The sequence below is a fragment of the Bison bison genome, unplaced genomic scaffold (assembly GCF_000754665.1).
Source record: "Bison bison bison isolate TAMUID 2011002044 unplaced genomic scaffold, Bison_UMD1.0 scf7180017864468, whole genome shotgun sequence".
Classification (NCBI taxonomy): Eukaryota; Metazoa; Chordata; class Mammalia; order Artiodactyla; family Bovidae; genus Bison; species Bison bison.
In genome coordinates this window covers 4207159-4217427 of record NW_011495029.1, presented here as the reverse complement: position 1 = coordinate 4217427, position 10269 = coordinate 4207159, and the positions used below count along the sequence as shown (strand labels likewise).

At 41.2% G+C, this 10269-nt stretch overlaps 1 pseudogene; it reads left to right on the top strand.

Moving 5' to 3' along the window:
• Positions 1–625: 625 nt before the first annotated feature.
• Positions 626–2457, top strand: LOC105003457 (annotated as a pseudogene).
• The last annotated feature ends 7812 nt before the right edge of the window (positions 2458–10269 follow it).

Here is a 10269-nt window from a genome sequence, read left to right as displayed (position 1 = left end):
AAAATCACTGCAGGTGGTGATTGCAGCCATGAATTAAAGACACTTGCTTCTTGGAAGAAAAGCTATGACCAACCTTGACAACATATTAAAAAGCAGAGACATTACTTTGCCCACAAAGGTCCATCTAATCAAGGCTATGGTTTTTCCAGTAGTCATGTATGGATGTGAGAGTTGGATTGTGAAGAAAGCTGAGCACCGAAGAATTGATGTTTTCGAACTGTGTTATTGAAGAAGACTCTTGCAAGTCCCTTGGACTGCAAGGAGATCCAACCAGTTCATCCTAAAGGAAATCAGTCCTGAATATTCATTGGAAGGACTGATGCTAAAGCTGAAACTTCAATACTTTGGCCACCTGATGTGAAGAACTGACTCATTTGAAAAGACTCTGATGCTGTGAAAGATTGAAGGCAGGAGGAGAAGGGGACAACAGAAGATGAGATGGCTGGATGGCATCACTGACTCAATGGACGTGAGTCTGAGTGAACTCCGGGAGTTGGTAATGGACAAGGAGGCCTGGCGTGCTGCGATTCATGGGTTTGCAAAGTGTCGGACACGACTGAGTGACTGAACTGAACTGAACTGATACCATCCCTGAACTTTCATCCAGTTGCCTCTATCTTAGTACATGCCAACACCTCGGGTACTTCAGAGTTTGTTTTCCTGAAGACACTTTTCTTAAAGCTTTCTAAGCTGCTTCAGTCTGGGCTGCAGGCTCTCAGGTGCTGGTATCAGAGGTTTATCTTCACAGTCACCTGGGAATTCCCTTTGCCTCTTTTTTTGTTATGGATTTCCTATTTTCTGGATCTTAGCCATTTTCTTCAATTAATTTCCTGTAACTCAACTACTAGAGATTAAAACTTACTCTATCCTCACATGTGATTGATAAGAGTGCCTACTTTTTTTTTTAATTTTATTTTATTTTTAAACTTTACATAATTGTTTTAATTTTGCCAAATATCAAAATGAATCCACCACAGGTATAGTTTTTAATTGGAGGATAATTGGTTTACAATATTGTATTGTTTTTGCCATACTACATTAATCAGCCATAGGTATACAAATGTCCCCTCCCTCATGAACCTCCCTCCCAACTCCCACCCCTCTAGGTTGTCACAGAGCCCCTGACTTGAGCTCCTTGAGCTGCTATGAAGAACAGTATAGAGATTCTTTTAAAAATTAGGAATAAAACTGCCATATTACCAACAATCCCACTGCTGGGCATATATTCTGAGAAAACCACAATTGAAAGAGACACATGTACCCCAATATTCATGGTAATACTATTTACAACAGCTAGGGTGTGGAAGAAACCTAGATGTCCATCAACAGATGAATGGATAAAGAAGTTGTGGTACATATATGCAATGGAATACTACTCAGCCATAAAAAGAATAAATTTGAGTCAGTCCTAATGAGGTGGATAAACCAAGAGCCTGTTATACTGAGTGAAGTAAGTCAGAAAGAGAAAAACAAATATCTCAATGCATATATATAGAATCTAGCAAAATGGGCCTGATGAGTCTATTTGCAGGGCAGCAATGGAGTGCCTACTTTTTAATTCCAGGCTGATGATTTTTTCTCTCCAAATATTGAAGACAATGTTCTACTGTCTTCCAGTTTTCGGTGCTGCTGTTGAGTAGCCAGTGCCATGATGATTTTGAGTCCTTTACAGGTGGTATTGTTTTAAACCTGAAAGCTTTTCTGATCCTCTTTTTATCCCAGGGTCCTGAAATTTCTAAGTGAAGTGGCCTAGTGTATTCAGCGGGCCCTACCAATCAGACACTCAATTCTGAGAAATTTTTTAAAATTTATTCTCCAATAACTGCCTCCTCTCTACTTTGCTTTTTCTCTCTCCACGGAATGCTTATCATTCAGATGTTCTGTCTCTTGAGCTGATTTTCTAATTTTCTTCTATTTGCTTTCCTAATTTTCATTACTTTGTCTTTTTGTTCTATTTTCAGAGACATTTCCTCACCTTTAATTTATGATCTTACTCTTTAAAGAGGTTTTCAGTCCATCATTTTATATTTCTTAAAATGCAATTATGAAACAAATAAATACCAGCACCTAGTATAGTGCCACACATGTCACTAGGTGCTGAGTACAGAGTTCTTGAAAAATGAATGTATTTCAACCCCCAACCTGGCTCTTGGAGTTAAAACATCAAAATAGCTACAGTAGCTTTTCCCCTTTTTTCTTGCTTCCTCCCACTCGGGGATTGGTTGGCCTGAGCACTCTCCTGTTTGCCCAATGAAACTGAGGAAATCAAGGACTTTGTGCTCACAACTAGGTGAAAGAATGCCAAATCTGTCAAGATGAAGAGAATCATGGACAATCCAGAGTTTAAAGCTTGAGATAGCAGATACATCTAAACCTTAATCGTCACAGACCAAGAGAAGGCAGAGAAACTAGAAAGCTGTCCCTTCCCCAGGTTTGGCAGTGAAGAAGCTGAAATGAACCAGGCATGCTAATCTGAACTATATTTAAGTGTTTTTTTATTCTTAAAAAAAAAAAAAAAGCAGCTGGCAATAGGCTTCATGAATTTCTCATTGCCCTCTTTTTCTTAGAAATAATTACTACTATTTAGTTTTTTAAAAAGAGATTTTTTTATGTGGACTATTTTCAAAACATCTTTATTGAATTTGTTATAATATTGCTTCCATTTTATGTTTTTTGGCTGCAAAACATGTGAGATCTTAGCTCCCTGACCAGGGAATTGAACCCTCACCCCTGCATTGGAAGGTGAAGTCTTAACCACTGGTCCTCCAGGCAAATACCTACTGTTTAGTTTTAAAAGTACTTTTTTTTAAAATTTCATTATATAACTTTTACTGTGAAACATTTTAAGCATACCAAAAGCCCCACAGAGAATTATTAATATATAACAAACATCTACTACTCAGCCCAAGAGATAAAGCTTTCAAGTGTCATTGACGCGCCCACCACACCATGTGTCCCCTTCCTAATCTTATTACCTTTCCTCACATCCCTCTTATGAATTGATGTTTATCATGGTCACACATTAAAAATATTTTTGCTATGTATGTATTGATTGTTGTTATTTTTAGTTGCTGAGTTGTGTCTGACTCTTCACCATACCATGGACTGTAACCCTCCAGGCTCCTCTGTCCATGGAATTTCCCAGGCAAGAATACTGGAGTGGGTTGCCACCTCCCTCTCCAGGGGATCTTCCCCACCCAGGGATTGAACCCACATCTCCTGCATTGGCAGGCAGGTTCCTTACCGCTGAGCCACCTGGGAAACCCTGTTGTGATAACTTTGATTACAGAAGCTCTGCTTCCCTTCTCTTAACTGCTGCCTAGATATCCACTAAAAAGTACTTTTGAATTAATAACTTGATTTTCCATGTTGTTTATATAGACTAATTTTTTCTAAGCTAACATATTTAAAAGTATCAACTATTCAGATAAGCTTATTTGTATAATAAAACTGAAAAACAAACTGATAACTGTTCTGTTCTAATATGGTAAAATAGCAACTGATAAAAATACTATGATTTGTAGGTCTCAGGTTTTTTTTTTATTCTTCTATTTTTTCAGTTTCCTCAAAATTCTTTTCTGTTTGCTTTTATCTCTAGACTTTTTCATGCAGAAGACTTTCCTCAAACATTTGGCAATTCTTACTTATTCATTTATGGTTGAGTGTGAGGCTCTAAAACCCAATAAGAAGACCTGAGTGGGGAAATAAAAAGTACTGATTTGTCGACTTCATTGCAGAATAACGGGCAGGAGCCAAGCCATCTGCTAAGGGACACAGCCTCCCAAATGCATTAGCATTTCTAGGTCTTTTCCCCTGGAATGGTCACTTTCCCCAGGGGAAACTCTCCCACTAGCTTCTTACCTTGGTGAGTGTCAATTCTGGGAGCCAAGTTGGTAAAGAGGCTTTAGAATCTTACTTCACAAGATGCTGATTTCAGTTTAATCCCCTTGCTTTACACAGAGCTCCCTGCTCTTCCTCTATGCCTGAACTTGGAGTTCCTAATTCAATGCCCTTCCATTTTCTGTTGGGGCAAGTTATTTGGCTGCCTGGGGTGTAAAAAGGGATACAAGAGCCTAACTGTTTCCTTTACAGAATTTCAGTTTTTCTGTCTTCAGCCCCACCCCTCACCCCTGCCTTCAGAGATAACTGGCACCACACCTCGGAGATGTTCCAGGCTCCTAAAGCAAGGTTTTGCATCTTGGCTTCTCTCCTGCAAGCAGTATGGTTCAGATTTCCCTGGTCTGCCAGATCAGCTGGTCTTGCCCATCTGCCTTTTGGCTTCCAAAACTGGACAGACATCTTTCAACTGCTCTTCTACATCCTACTGTTTTCTCTCCTCGTGGTCTCCTCTTTCTTACAGGTTTATATCTTTTTTAATCCCTTAAGTACCATCTGGTTGGAGATTTAGGAAGGAACAGAGGTAAATGCAAAGTATCCAATCCTCTGGGCTGAGCAAGAATACTGTTCTTTGAACCTCTCTGTTAGGCTGCTTCTGTGTACATGTGTGTGTGTTCTCAGTCGCTCATCATGTCTGACTCTTTGCAACCCCATGTACTATATAGCCCATCAGGCTCCTCTGTCCTTGGGATTTCCCAGGCAAGGATGCTGGAGTGGGTTACCGCGCCCTCCTCCAGGGGATCTTCCTGACCCTGGGTTCGAACCCATGTCTCTTGCGTCTCCTACACTGGCAGGCGGATTCTTTACACCACCTGAGAGTCCCTCCTGTATGTATAGGCTGCATAGCTATCTTCTACATAGGTTATAATTTTTCTTGAAGGCAGTGACCTGAAAATAAAAAGATTTCCCACACTCCTAGGAAAAGATTAAATGTTCTGTAGCTGTGGCAATAAGCAACCACCAGAACCGGTTCTAAACTGCATTAATGAATCAATGGCAACTTGCCTAAATGAACACACTTTTGAAAGTTAGCCAGAAACGGCCCTGTGCTTTTGAAAGCCAGCCAGTCCACACCATTATCTAAGCAAGCAGGTTTTCACAGCTAGCATCAACCCACTCCTGCCCCTGAAAGTCCACCAATCCCTCAACTCCACTTCCCAAACCCTGTATAAAATCAGCTCCTTGCTTTGCTGGAAAAGACTGTGCTTCAGTAAGTATTACATTTGGTTTTTTTGTTTAGATATTGAATGATAGTCTTTTCCTTTGGCAGATCTCAGCAACTATCACCATGCCTGGCACATGGGAGGTGCCCTGAAGACAGATAAGGGAATGTGCCAAGGGCAACTGTGTCTGAAATAAAAAGACCTGAGCTATTTGCAGGGCTTCCCCAGTGGCTCAATGGTAAAGAATGTGCCTGCAATGTGGGAGACCTGGGTTTGATCCCTGGGTTAGGAAGATCCCCTGGAGAAGGAAATGGCAACACGCTCCATTATTCTGGCCTGGAAAATTCCATGGACAGAAAGGCCTGGAGGGCTGCAATCCATAAGGCTGCAAAGAGTCAGACATGACTGAGCCACTGAGGACCCGTGCACGAGCTGTTTGCTCTAGTAAGCCCTGTGGCAAGGCTAAAGCATGTACAAAATCCATTCAACATTCATTCATCAGGGCAAATTTATGGGTACCTGAGATGTAAGGGATATAAGTATCTGGATCCAGAAACAAGTGCTTCCTGCAACCTTTGCTTCAGTGAAGTTTACTGTGTCCAGCCTGAACAATGGGTAAAACCAGCTAATAAATGGAGTTTGTTTGTTTTGTTTTGCATTGTTTTACTACTCTATATATTCAAATGTTTCTTCATCCTAGGGAGAGTCTTCCCTCAAGAGAGCTCACCTTTACAGTATCAAAATTTATTTTAACAGATATACAAAAATACTCTATATAGAACTTATTATTGTAGGGCTGTAGGTTCTCCAAATAACACTTACCACTGGGAGGACGTGTGAACTTCGGACCTGAACTCTTCTTGTTGTTGTTCAGTTGCTCAGTCATGTCTGACTCTTTGCAACCCCATGGACTGCAGCAAGTCAGACTTCCCTGTCCTTCACTATCTCCTGGAATTTGCTCAAATTCATGTCCATTGAGTCGGTGATGCCATCCAATCATCTCATGCTCTGTCGTTCTCCTCCTGCCCTCAGTCTTTCCCAGCATCAGGGTCTTTTCCAATGAGTTGGCTCTTCACATTTGGTGGCCAAAGTATTGGAGCTTCAACTTCAGCATCAGTCCTTCTAATGAATATTCAGGGCTGATTTCCTTTAGGATTGGCTGGTTTGATCTCCTTGCTGTCCAAGGAACTCTCAAGAGTCTTCTCCAGCACCACAGTTCAAAAGCATCAATTCTTTGGTGCTCAGCCTTCTTTATGGTCCAACTCTCACATCCATACATGATTACTGGAAAAACCACAGCTTTGACTATATGGACTTTTGTTATCAAAGTAATGTCTCTGCTTTTTAATATGCTGTCTAGGTTTGTCATAGCTTCTTTTTCAAAGAGCAAGCTTCTTTTAATTTCAAGGCTGCAGTCACTGTCTGCAGTGATTTTGGAGCCCAAGAAAATAGTCTGTCACTGTTTCCATTTTTCCCCCATCTATTTGCCATGAAGTGATAGAACCAAATGCCGTGATCCTAGTTTTTTGACAGTTGAGTTTTAAGCCAGCTTTTTCACTCTCCTCTTTCATCATCATCAAGAGGCTTTTTAGTTCCTCTTCTCTTTCTGCCATTAGAGTGGTATCATCTGCATATCTGAGGTTATTAATATTTCTCCTGTCAATCTTGATTCCAGCTTGTGCTTCATCCAGCCCAGAATTTCACAAGATGTATTCTGGGCTTCCCTGGTCACTCAGATATTAAAGAATCTGCCTGCAGTGCTGGAGACCTGGGTTCAATCCCTGGGTCGGGAAGATCCCCTGGAGAAGGGAATGGCAACCATTCCAGTATTCTTGCCTGGAGAATTCCATGGACAGAGGAACCTGGTGGGCTACAATCCATGAGGTCAGAAAGACTCAGACACAACTGAACAACTAAACTTTCCACACTTTCACTCTCCATATAAGTTAAATAAGCAAGGTGACAGCCTTGGAACTCTTCTAGAAGTCAGAATTCACTGGCCTCTGAGATCCCTGACAAGATGAAGCAGAAGGTTCTTCCAGGAGCAGGCTTAGAGGAACAGAAAGGAAGCAATGAACAGCACAAGAATCGCAGACCCTGACAGCCCTGTGCCTTCGCTCCAGGCTCCTGGCTCACTCCCCGTGATTCTGGCCCAGGGATGGCCTTTCTCCAGGGATGGAGCTTGGTACCTGGTTGTTTGCTCTTCTTCCAGTTAACAGGTTTTGGAAGTCTTGGTAGTACTAGAAACTGCTGATCTGACCGCCAGTGAAGGAAGTGTTCACAATCATTGGGAGGACCTCTGCCCCTTCCTGAGGTCCCTGAAGCCTCAGACCATACGTGCTTCCTGCGAAGGTGAACACGCTTCTCACAAGGTGCTCCTGACACCTTAGATATCAGTGAAGGAAGTGTGGAGGAGGAAGTGTAGATTAATTTGTGGAAAATGGGATCCCTTCTTCCTCTGTCCTTTGACAGACTTTCAGACATGGAAGGAAAGGACCCATGGGGTCAGTCACCATCTATATGGGGATGATTCCCAAAGCTTCCTCAGCTTAAATCTCTCACCTGACTCCAGATTCATAAATCCAAATGCCTGTTAAATAGTTGTCACAGAGGCCCCCAAACCCAATAGGTCTGACCTTGACTTCTGCCCACACTCAACACTGCCCTTCTCGGTGACTTATTTTCTTTCTCAGGCATAGATAGGAAGCCTGCCAGTAATCCTTAACTTCTCTCAACTAGCTGTCCCCACCCCTAACACACAAACACACACACACATGCATAGGGTAAATCTCCAAAACCTGTCTCTTTAATATCATTCAATTCCATTAATTGTTTTTTCACTTCTCAACTCACTCATTAGTTTACATCATCATCACTTCTCATCCAGCTTATGGCAACTCTCAAACTAGCCTTCTTACCTTCATTCTCGCCCCATCCTTCATTTAAAATCTTTGAATGGCTCCCTACTGCTGTTTTTGTAAGGCCCAGAATTAATGAGAAATCTCACAGGACCCTGCAGAAAGGGCCCCATGCATTTTTACTGCTCCCAACTTATTCTCCCAATAGAATATTGTCCGCCAGCCATGCTAAATGATTCCCTGGACTGGCCAAGCTCTCCCTCGTTTGGGGGAATTTTTACACATTGGATCTCTGGCCTGAAGATTTTCCCCTCCTCTCTTTTTTTCTGGCTCACTCACAATCAAGCTTAAGTCTCAACTGAGGCATTCCTTACTCTGCAGCGTCTTCTTGGCTCTTTGTAGTATAAATTGGTGCAGCCACCATGGAAAACATTAGAAAGGTTACTCAAAAAAATTTAAAATAGAATTTCCATATAATCCTGCAATGCTACTCCTGGGCAAATATCTAGACAAAATTATAATTCAAAAAGATACACACATCACAATGTTCTAGCAGCACTATTTACAATAACAAAGACAGAAAGAACTTAAATGTCCATCAACTGATGAACTGATAAAGAAGATGTGGTATAAAAGGAAATCAACCGTCATTATTCATTGCAGGGGCTGTTGCTAAAGCTGAAGTTCCAATACTTTGGCCACCTGATGGAAAGAGCCAACTCATTGGAAAAGACTCTGATTCCGGGAAAGATTGAAGGCAAAAGGAGGAAGGGCAGCAGAGGAAAAGATGGTTAGATAGCATCACCGACTCAATGAACATGAATTTGAGCAAAATCTGGGAGGTAGTGGAGGACAGAAGAGCCTCGTGTGCTACAGTTCATGAGGTCCCCAAGAGTCGGACACAACTTAGCGACTGAACAACAGCTATATATATACACATATATATGAATATTACTCAGATATAAAAAAGAATGAAATAGTGCTATTTGCAGCAACATAGATGGACCTAGAGATTATCATACTAGTGAAGTAAGTCAGAAAGAGAGAGACAAATACATATGATATCAGTTTCATGCGGAATCTGAAATATGACTCAAGTGAACTTATCTAGGAGACAGAAACAGCCTTGAAGACATAGAGAAATGACTTGTGGTTGCCAAAAGGGAGAGGTGTAGGGGACAGAAGGATTGGGAGTTTGGGACTGGCAGATGCAAACTATTACATATGGAATGGGTAAACAACATCCTACTGTATAGCACAGAGATAATAATATTTATTATCCTGTGATAAACCACAATAGAAAATAATGTGAAAAAATTATACACATATATTTTTGTGGTGGTGGTGGTGGTTGTGGTTCAGTCACTAAGTCGTGTCAGACTCTTTGCAACCCCATGGACTGTAGCCCAACAGGCTCCTCTGTCCATGGGATTTCCTAGACAAGAATACTGGAGTGGGTTGCCATTTCCTTCTTCAAGGGATCTTCCTGACCCAGGGATCAAATCTGCATCTCCTGCATTGGCAGGTGGATTTTTTACCACTAACTCACCAGAAAAGCCTCTATAATCTGTATGTATATGTATATGTATATAATATAAAAATATATTTTTAAATCACTTTGCTGTGCAATAGAAATTAACACAGCATTGTAAATCAACTATACTTCAATAAAGTAAAATTTTTTTGAAAGAAAAAATAGAAAGGTCTCAAAACACCCTGACTTGACGCTGCTTTTATCTCAACACACTGCACAAAAATTCCCCCTTTTCCCTGTTTGTCTGTCCCACCAAACTGAACTCCTGGAAGGTAACAATGACGTCTGGTTCAACATTTTATCCCCAGCAATGGCTCATTAACTTATATGCAGAGTACATCAGGAGAAATGCTGAACTGGTAAAGCAAAAGCTGGAATCAAGATTGCCAGGAGAAATATTAATAACCTCAGATATGCAGATGACACCACACTTATGGCAGAAAGCAAAGAAAAACTAAAGAGCCTCTTGATGAAAGTGAAAGAGGAGAGTGAAAAAAATTGGCTTAAAACTCAACATTCAGGAAACTTAGATCATGGTGTCTGGGCCCCTCACTTCATGGCAAATAGATGGGGAAACAGTGGAAACAGTGGCTAACTTTAATTTCTTGGGCGCCAAAATCACTGCAGGTGGTGATTGCAGCCATGAAATTAAAAGACACTTGCTTCTTGGAAGAAAAGCTATGACCAACCTTGACAACATATTAAAAAGCAGAGACATTACTTTGCCCACAAAGGTCCATCTAATCAAGGCTATGGTTTTTCCAGTAGTCATGTATGGATGTGAGAGTTGGATTGTGAAGAAAGCTGAGCACCGAAG